At 36.7% G+C, this 10,918-nt stretch overlaps 1 protein-coding gene across 1 annotated transcript in view; it reads right to left on the bottom strand.

Annotated features, from left to right (window-relative positions):
- Positions 1 to 10,918, bottom strand: part of LOC143030728 (uncharacterized) — a 21,104-nt gene that overhangs the window by 9,258 nt on the left and 928 nt on the right. The window lies entirely within an intron of this gene.

The following is a 10,918-nucleotide window of genomic DNA, read 5'->3' as shown; positions in this document are numbered from 1 at the left end:
CATGTCAAATAACGCATGTTATACTACCTTCTTAAAATCAAAATACCTCAGAAGTATTGAAAATAACATTGTTGCAACTTTCTTTGAAACATCAGTTACTATTGAAAATAGTAAACCACCCCCTTTGATGTGCTCCACGTGTGTTTGTATAGAATGTTTTCATACAGTGCTTTTGTCTTACTTTTCCCATATGTTACACCCTTCACTCTCAATAAGTAACCAGGTATTTCTTTGTCAACTTTACTACACAATCAACAGTTCTGTATAACTGGTGAAGCGTTACACCATGATACACCTTACAGTTCTGCAGCTATTTTGTCATATTGAGAGGATCGAGCTGTGTCTAATAATGAAGACAATGAGGTCCAGCACTACTACAGCATGCCAATCAACTGCATTTTTTTTCTGTGCTGCAAGTATTGGAATGGGCGGGGGAATGGGGGGGTGAGGTAGTATGTGTGAGCAAAATTTGACGCAGCCCGAAGGGATTTCTCCCCACCTTCTCCTTTTATGCATGGGGGGACGGAGAGGGGGGGGTCGCCGATTTAATGAAGCGGCCTTGCTGTGGATGTGCTGTGTCTTGCGACACTGCTTCTGACCCAGGGCAGTGGACAAGGTGCTGGGATGACCCGTCATCCGGGAGGTGCTAAGATGAGAGAGAGGGTGGAGGGGTGTGGAGTGTATTCAGGGATGGAATGGATGTGAATGATTTTATGCCTTTTCCTTTTTGGCTACCTCCCTTATAAGGGGGAAAAAGCCTTGGCATATATATGTATGCAAGTATCCGCATCACAACGGCATAGTGTAAAAAGAGAATGTAGGTCACCCTTTCTACTGTTAGTAATAAATCCAAATTCTTTGGCACATTCATGAAATTTGAATCTATGAGATCAATTTTATTTTCTATTTCACTTATCTTATATCCAAGTTTCCTTTGAAGAACATTTTTATTGGAGATGTTCTCCTTGACTAAATTTAAATTAATTCTCATGGAGTCAACATCATCAATATTAATAAATTCTCATATAATGCTATATATATACTTCTGATACTCATCACAACTAACAGTTTCCCTATTAGGACTTATACAATGTGTTTTTTCTCCACCCCCCCAAAAAAAAATAATGATTAATAACACAATTATCATCCTCCTTAAATTCTACCCTAGTCCTTTTTAAATCATCTACATGTCTAATTGACTCCTCCCTAGTTTCTAAGTGTAAAGTCTTGTATTTATTTCCACATATAAGTTATTCTATATGGACCCGAGTACCTTGGTGAAAGTTTATTATGGATTGTATGTTATTTGACTATGACCAAATTTCCTATTTGTATTTCTATTTCATGTGCTATTTTGTGTTGTTGTTTCTTCATCTCTTCTGTAAACTCTTTCATCTGTTCTCTAACTCTTTGATGTATAGCTTGAAATGTATCATATTTGAGATGTAATCATTAATATCATACACTGGCTTTTGTTCTGCAATCAAGATTATGGGAGAACTTTGTCTTCCCCAAAAATAATAAAATGGGGCGTTTCTCCTGTAGATGTATTAATTTGGTTGTCTAGGGTACAATTAACACAAGGAATCCAACTATCCAAAGTTATACTATGTGGGTTTATCAAACGTCTAAGGCATGTAATAATTTTCTTATTCAACGTCTATACAATTCTATTGCTCTGAGGATGATTTACTAGAATGTTTACTCTATCTTAAATAACCTACATATTTCTTCCTAACCTTTGTAACATTGTCTAAAACTAAGATCATAGGAGTAGTGAAATTACAGATTATCTGTTCATAGATTACTGAAGCAATTGTTACAGCTCTTATTTGGCATGAGTTGTAAAATACAAAATTTTGAAAGATAATCAATAGCAACAAATACATATTTATATCCATTTTCAGACATAGGTAACTCCAGTGTATCTACATGAACACCTTCCCCAAGGCTTCTGTGAGATGGGATATGATAGCATAGGAGCAGGTTTAGGTGTGTTTCCTTTTATCTCAGCATATTTCAAGGAGTTTTCTATATAATTATATCTTTCTTCATACCTGGCCAAAAGTATTTAAGTTGTGCTTGTCCATAAGTTTTATCCTTTTATGGCTGTGAACTAGTCACTATCATGAAGATATTTCAATACCTCTGGTGCAAGAGTTTGTGGATCTACCAACTGATTCACTGGGCCCCTAGAAATATCCTTCCCACTTACAACTGTTTTTCTATACAAAAACCCTTTGTACCAATGATATTCCTCTGTTTTATGCCCAATTGGTAGTTTTGGAGGAATACCTCTTGGGCTCATCAAATTCTGGGCTACTTTTTCCCAAGGCTTATCTTTTCTTTGTTCCCTTATTATCATTTCCTCATCTAATGTTACTAGTTCATCTATACTGCAGATGAAATTGATCAACCCTGATGTTGGTTGGCTGATATTTCTAGATAGTGCATCTCCTGCAACATTCTACCCAGAATATATTCAAACTCAACCTCATAACACTTAAGTGTAGTAAACCACCTGGCTAATCTGCCACTAAGATCCTTAATAGATCAGGCCACACTCTGGACACCCCAGTATATCCTTAAAACTTTCTAATGAATATATCACTGCTAAGGTTTCTCTTTCTGTTATGGAGTAGTTTCTCTCTGCACTATTACAAAGTTTCAATGTGTAACCTATTGGTTTCAATGTTCCATTTCTCTCTTGCATCAGTATGCCTCCTAACCCTATGTCAGATGCATGAGTACAAAGAATTATCAGTACAAAGAATAATCAGGAAATATGAGAACTGGAGAAATAGTAAGTTTATCTTTCAACTTGTAAAAAGCTTGTTGTTGTAGAGGTCTCCAAATGAACTTTGAATCTTTCCTCAACAAAGAACTTAAAGGATTAGCTATGTCAGCATATCCTTTGATAAACTTACTACCCTGTCAATCTCAAAAAACTTCTAACCTTTTCTACACTGTCCAAAACTGGATAGCTCTTTACTGCTTCTACCTTTGGATTTACTGTACTAAGTCCAAGTCTATTTTATGTCCCAAATAAATGACACCAACCTACAATTCAAGTTTCATTATCAATTCTGCTTCAACTCATCTTAAGAATACCAAATTTCTTAAAGTGCTCAGCTGCTGTTTGGGAAACCATTAAAATATCATCTACAAATATACTGGCAGTATTTCCTAACAATCCATCTAGAATTGTATTCATATAAGCTAATGGATTATTACATAGTCGAAAAGGCATTCTTTTGAATCCATAGTACCCCACTGTCGTAGAAATGGCTGTATAATCTTCACGCAACTTGATCTGCCAGAACGCAGATTTCATATCTATAGTGTTAAATTACTTATTCTTGGTTCCCAAACTCCTAAGTATATCTGTCATTACCGGTAATCTATCTGGCATAGTCCATTTATTCAATTCCCTATAGTCAATAACTGGATGCATGGAACCATCTGGTTTTGGCACCAGAATCAAAGAGAAATTCCATTCACTTTGACTAGGTTCAATTATATCCTGTGATAACATTTCAGTGATCTATTTATTTACAATGGCTTGGAATATGGTAATCTGTAAGCGGGTATATAAATAGGTTGAGTCCCTGATTTTAATTTGATCTGTTGTTTAAAAACAGTTGTTTTGCCCAAGATGTCCCCCGGCAAAGCAATTGCTTTATTACACTTTAAGAGCAATGCAACTAAGCTTTCATCCAACTCAGGGCAACTAGTAGGTCCTAGGTGATTCTTGTATTTCTCTCCCAAATCTGTTTCTTCCTGAATTGAACAGATTGATGAAATTGGTGATTCCACCTCCTCAGTACTCTTTAAAATATTAACAGATCTTGTACAGAGTTGAAAACAACCTTTATGTCTTTGTGCATCTTCTAAATCCCTGAGTCCAATTTCAAACCTTTTATCATAAATGATGCTGGGATGGTTAAATTTCAGAGCCTACAGTGACTCCTTTCAATTGCACTTCTACTCTGTTAATTGGTCTGGAGTGTAATAATGTCGACTTTTTTATGCCACCTTCCATGACTAGCAAAGATTTGTTTGAATTTGATGAAATCTGAGTAATTTCTTGGATTTATTGAACACATGAGTTGGGTTCACTATATGAGACTTTTTCCTCTAATTGTTTTCTCTGTTCTTGAATAGACCACTCTGCCCCCTATCATCCAATCTAACATTATTATATTCCCTACTTTTTTCAATAGATTCTCTTATCACAGATACTGGCTCTAAGTCTGGTTGATTTAAAAATGGGATTAACTGTGATTTCACTAAGATCCCTAACACAGCAGGACATATGACCATGCCCTCTTTTCTCATAGTTGAAAATCTTATCAATAAATCTCCTGGGAAAACAGATTGTTCTACAACTATCATTAAAATGTGTAACTGCTCATTTCTATATAAAATGACCTCTAATTCAACCTTACCTAATGTTTCTAACTGACTTCCTGTTACTCCTTGCAATGAGTAATAGATTGGTTCCAAGATTTTCACTCCCAGTTTCAAGTGGTTAAAAAATTTGCTAGTTATAAATAACATGACTACATATCCTGTATCAATATTTGAATAGGATTATTGAACACTCTACCCGCAATGAGGGGTCCTACAGAAGTCCTTCCAATTATTATAGTCAATTTACAGTTGTCTTTGATGTTGGTGTTTATGGGTGAATACGAAAATTTGGCATTGTTCTACAATCATGTGTCCTATGTCCTACTCTCTGGTAATACAAACAGAAAGGTGGGTTTCTACAATGGTACTCATCATGATCCTCATATTTGTAGTTTCTATAGATACTCTCATAATAACACTATTGTGCTTTATGCCCCATTAATTACAATTGTAACATTGAATTCTAGCATTCCTTGAAGTGCTTTTACCTCTATGTTCAGATCCTCTGTTTCTCTAATCACTCCTAGAGTTCCTATTTTTTCTCTGCTGTTGCATTGCCACTGCCATTACATATGGATTAATTGCTTTAGATTCACAATAATTTGATAGAAAGTAATCTCCCTTAAGTCCATGGTTTGTTTGAGATCTTAATACAGCTTTTCTTCAGTTATCTCATCGCAATTATGCACCAATAGTGCAAATGCTATTAACTTAGTAACACGAGAAACTTTTATATTGTCACTAGATCTTTCTATACAATCTGAATCCTTCAACATATAAAATCATGCTCTTACACCATCTGTCTAATTTTTCTAAATATTCTGTGTTTGATTCACTTGTTTTACTTTTTTATCATTCTAACCAAAGATCTAATAGGATCCTGATCACACTTTGACTTAAAAAGTTTGAAAGACACTTTCATATCATCTTCATATCTGGCGATATCTTCCATTTACTGGAAGTTTGTTATAAGCCTAGCCCTACCCTTCTCAGGATCTACATTTCCTTTTAAATTTTGTTTTCCTTTTATCATATGTTTTTTGTCACTATTAGGGCATCTATTAATCTGAGGAACCTATTGTATCCCACTGTATTTTCTTCATCTGAAAACTTTAGAATGTTACACTGTGAGGTGACAATTTCATGACATAAGACACTCGTGGACATAACTTCAGCTATCAAAGTTCATTTGAATCAACTGCTTCCTTTGTAGTCCTTATATGTATGTTAACCTCCTTATGTGTCCTATAGTTTGATGTACCTGTCTCTTCGCACACCCATAGCCATATTTCACTTTCTACTTTCTCCATTGTCATTAATGTTATTTGTTTCCTACCAGATCATTCAACTTCTGTCTGATTCAAGTTAGTATATATATTTTGCAGTGTCTGGCTTCTACTTCTCACTTCACTTTATTTTCTATATTACAGGAATTAAAAGGAGCTCATTTTATTTCTTTATTTATTTTTTTCCAAAATATTACTACACTTGGTTCTCTAAGGTACACCATAGGACTCCTGTCGAGACCACTTAATTTAGGTCCTATGTCACACACATGCGCGCGAGGAGGCGAGTGCACACCCACACACACACACACAGCCTCACACCCACCTCACCACTCAATCCGCCGCCACACCCCTCCATACTCTCTCTCTACAACCCCTACTCTCTCCAATACCTCACAACACTATACACCACTCAAAACCAGCAAACCCCCGAGAACACACACAACCCCAGAAACCAAACATCAACCACTCTACCAACACACTACCCTCCACACACACTCACACGGAGCTAGCGAGCGAGAGAGCGTACTGTTTTCTTTAGTTCAATGATATTTAGACGGCACACACCGTTTATATTTAAGAACACACACCTAAGGGTGAGCTATCTATCTACAAAACAACTCACGAGTGAACCAATTGTATTTTCTCCTTCACCCTTTCTCCAACCAAAATCATTGTTACAGGTCTGTATGCAATATTATTTACTTAAGTAATCTCAATCCACAGCATATTCACTTAGGTTACATCAGCAAAAGCACAACATACACATCATCCAGGCTTCCGACCATTTTTATTACTCAAGGCAGAGTGAGCTTGCAAAATCTTTGCCTACGAACTGACGTTTACCAAACAGCTGATCCAATCAAAATGAAACCCTATCTACTCATCTTTCTACCTCACTTGTCTAACCTATATCTAACGAACTGTCTTACACAATTTTCTTTAACCATCTCCAATCCATGGCCCCATTACCCTTTCTTCACCTTTTGGTCACCACACCATCCATGTATATATTGAAACAGCTAAGGCGACATAACACATTCCCTGGCCAAAGTTCCACCTTTACCTCAAACCACTCACTCTCTCCTTTTCTAATTCTAACACAGGCTCTACTACTCTCATAAAAGCTCTTGACTACTCCTAACAGCTTTCTTCCTATCCCATATTTCTGCAATACCTACCCTGTCATAAGTCTTTTCCAAATCCATAAAGGCCCCAAAACACCTTTACCTTTTCTTAAGGCTTTCTCACATATCTGCTTTACCACAAAAATCTGATCCATGCAACCCCTACCTGTCTTAAACCCACACTATCCCTCACCAATTACTCCCCCTCTTCCTCTCCTAATCCTCTCAAAATCCTTTCATAATCCATCCCAACTACACTACACAAACTAATCCTTCTGAAAACATTACACTCACACTTGTCCCCTTTTTCCTTGTAAAGTGGAACTGTACAGGAATTCCTCCAGTCCTATGGCACTCTACCCTCATTTAGACAAATATTAAACAACCTCACTCTACCCTTTTTTATACCAATATTAAACAACCTCACTGTACCTCCCTTTTTTTAGACACTCTACATGACACCCCTCCAACCCAGGTGCCTTACCTGATCTCATCATTTTAATAACTGCTTTCACCTTACCTTCCCTTATTTCTTCTTCATTTTCATCATTCATAACTGTCATTTTCTTAGTGCTTCGCACTGCAACTACCTTTCCCTCCCTATCTTCCTTCACACTTAGCAACTTTCCAAAATACTTTGCCCATCTTCCACTTATTGCCGTCTCTTTCATTATTATCTCTCCATCTGCACCTTTTACCTTTTCTTCTCTACTTGATTCGCCTCCTCTTCCTTTCTTAATTTCCTTCCAAAACATATCTTCATTATTTAAAAAAAAAATTGGTCCTACTCTTACCCCAGTTCACAACTGTTCTCCTCTTTGCTTAATTTATATTAAGCTTGACTTCTCTTTTCTTTGTACCTCTCATATCATTCTCTCATACCATTTTGTGACCAATATATGAATGCATGCTTCTTCTCTTCTGCAACCTTCTTTGCTTCATTATCCCACCACTCACTACCCTCCCTTCTATTTACTCCTGTCCTCCTTGTTCCACACACCATCTTTGCACACCCTGTGACTAACCTCCTTGAACCATCCTTCTTCCTCCTCCACTCCTAGTTCTACTCTATCTTTCACTCCCTCCCAGCTTCTTCTTGCATTCCTTTTCTTTCTCATTTAAGCATTTTAGTCTAAGCACTTCCCTACCTTCTATCCTTTTCCTCTTTCTCCATCTATCCTCCACTCTCATCTTACCTTCCACCAAAAAGTTATCTGATATTCCCCCCACTCTCCCCTTAGAACATGTACATCCAAAACTCTTTCTACTCTTCTCTTGGTTACCACTATATAGTCCATTAAAGCCATATCTACCACCCTTCCACCCACCATCCTCTCCCATGTGTACTTATGCTTGACTTCCTTAATATTGTATTTGCTATCACCAACTCTCTAGAAACCTTTCCATCATCATCTCTCTACTACAAATTCTTCCTGGAACTCCACACTTCCCAACCACTCCATCTATTGGTTTATTTCCTACCCTAGGATTAAGATCTCTCAATACCACTAAACTGACATTTCTCCCTAAACTTTCTATACTCTCATTTAAATCTATGAGAAGTAGTAACAATTATATAAATGATAGGAATAACAATAATAATAATAATAATAATAATAATAATGATGATAATGATAATAATAATAATGATAATTATCATGATAATAATATTAGAGCATAATGAAGGACACAACAGTACAGGTAACTGGAAATAAGAAATCTTGGTAAAAAAAATGCAGAGGTCTACAACCATCCAATAATCATGGATGTCAGAATGTGTTTGTCCAATTCTTGCAAACCCTTTACTGGTTTCCATTCATTAGGAAACACATTTGCCCTCCCCCTTCTAACATACACAGGATTGGGGAGTAAATGAGTGAATTTTGACAGAAATAGTACCAAAACATCAGAATTAAATCTAAAATACTTAAATCTATTATCATAAAAAAAAAATCTTATCACCCGAACTTTTCCCATCCTTACCTCCTAAGTTGGGTTAAACTCTCCCCACCCTCTCCAGTTCTATCAACTACTAAAGCAAGGATTATGGTGGGAGTAGCTTTTTAAGTTATGGTTATTCAGTAAAATCAGTCATTTAAAATGAAGTACAACCATTTCTTCATGAAAATTATTTGCGTTCATGACAATCTTACTTTTGAATCACAAGGACAACATAAGAATACATTTTGGTTAGGTTATGAAGAACAACGCTATTTCTGGAACATTCCAATTGACCATGCCAGGCATCCTCAAACCTAAAACACAATTATTAATATAGGTTAATTCCTCTAACCTGCAAGGTTCGCATTAAAAACAAGTTGCCAAGAATGTAGTAACTTCGAAATTTATTTTACCTAATTTGCGGCTTTGTATCTGTTTGTTGCATACCTGACATGCAGGAATGTAAACAATCAATAGGTCTATTGACAAGAATGCATTCAGCCAACCATATTGGTAGTGGCCATATGCGATCAGAACTTGCATTAAACCAGGCAATACCACTAAGTAATGAACAAATAAGAAAAATACCTTCTATCGCAGAATAAATGCAAGTGCACAATTGACGAGTATCCATATCAATACTTGCTTATTACCTGCACGACTGTTGTCCTTCCAAATTCTTTGCCACATCTGGATCTCATAGATGTCCTAGGAATGTCAAAGTAGATACACACAAAACCATGTGCGGCACCACTATCACCAATGTACTGTTTACATCGCCATCTTTTGCAGCCCATTGGATTTTGTTTGCCTTAGTTTGAATGAAAGCGTTCAGCGCATGCACAGGGTATTCAGATTATCTTGTTGTGCAAGTGTATGCCCAATTCTTCAAAAGCATACAAATTTTCACTGATTTCAATGCAAATTTGGTTATCAACTTCGGCAAATTAGTTTTCAGAGGAAAAATATTAAGGTAAGGCACCAAGAAAAAAAATATTTTAATGTAAAAAAAAATATTTCTTAACCTATTTTCCCCCAGAAATGTGCAGCTCAAGATCGTTGGGTATTATACAGTTGAACTTCATTTTAATACATGTAGGCATATTATGTGATATGTCCAGGTTGTGTTTGTTTTTGTACATGACATGTCAGAGATAGTCTAGCAATAGTCATAGAGGGTGTTGTTCACAAATAATACTTACATTGTTATGGTATGAATTTTAAGGTGTTGGACAGGCTATCATTTATGCTTTGCCTATCATATAGCCGGCTATGGCCATGACAGGAAGCATATGCTTTGAATGTAGTCTTAACTGGTGTACCAAATTTCATCAAAATCTGAGGTGGTGAGGTGGACCAACCATTTGGCATGGAACGACCCTGAAGAAATTTTAGGGAACCCAGGTATCATGGTGAACCAGTAGCTTACTTCATGAAGCTAACTCTTTTTGACTTGTGGCTGTGACTGATTTTGACCAGGTATCTTTGCACATACATTACTTTGATGGAACATGTTATATGAAAGGTGTTTGTAAGAACGGTATAAAAGTAAAGCCCTGCTCAGGTGATTTGTTGACCCCTAAAACCTTCACATGTCAAGTTGCATGTCAGTTGTGATTGATTTATGAAATTTTTGGCTTGAAGGTCAAGCGCCGGAGCCTGTAGGCCATTCAGCGTGCATGCAGTTGTTCCAGGGGTTTGGATTTTGTTATTTCTAAATTGACAATTGCCATGGCAACATGACAGGTGTTAGTAAGAATGGTATAAAAAGGTTTCTGCAATGTTAATGACATGCTCAGGTGATTTGTTGACCCCTAAAACCTTCACATGTCAAGTTGCATGTCAGCTGTGCCAGGGGTTTGGATTTTACTGATTATCTTTAATTGACAACAGTTCCATGGTAACATGATAGGTGTTAGTAAGAACAGTATAAAAAAAGGAAGGTCCTGCATTGTTTTTGACATGCTCAGGAGATTTGTTGACCCCTAAAACCTTCACATGTCAAGTTGCATGTCAGTTGTGCCAGGGGTTTGGATTTTATCATTTCTAAATTGACAACAGTTGCCATGGCAACATGATAGGTTTTAGTAAGAATGGTATAAGAAGAGGGTCCTACAATGTTAATGGCATGCTCAGGTGATTTGTTGATCC

This window comes from Oratosquilla oratoria, chromosome 12, assembly GCF_046742065.1.
Source record: "Oratosquilla oratoria isolate Oo_2021 chromosome 12, ASM4674206v1, whole genome shotgun sequence".
In the NCBI taxonomy this organism is placed as follows: domain Eukaryota; kingdom Metazoa; phylum Arthropoda; class Malacostraca; order Stomatopoda; family Squillidae; genus Oratosquilla; species Oratosquilla oratoria.
Note: the sequence above shows the minus strand (reverse complement) of the source record. Positions and strands in the feature narration are given on the sequence as shown.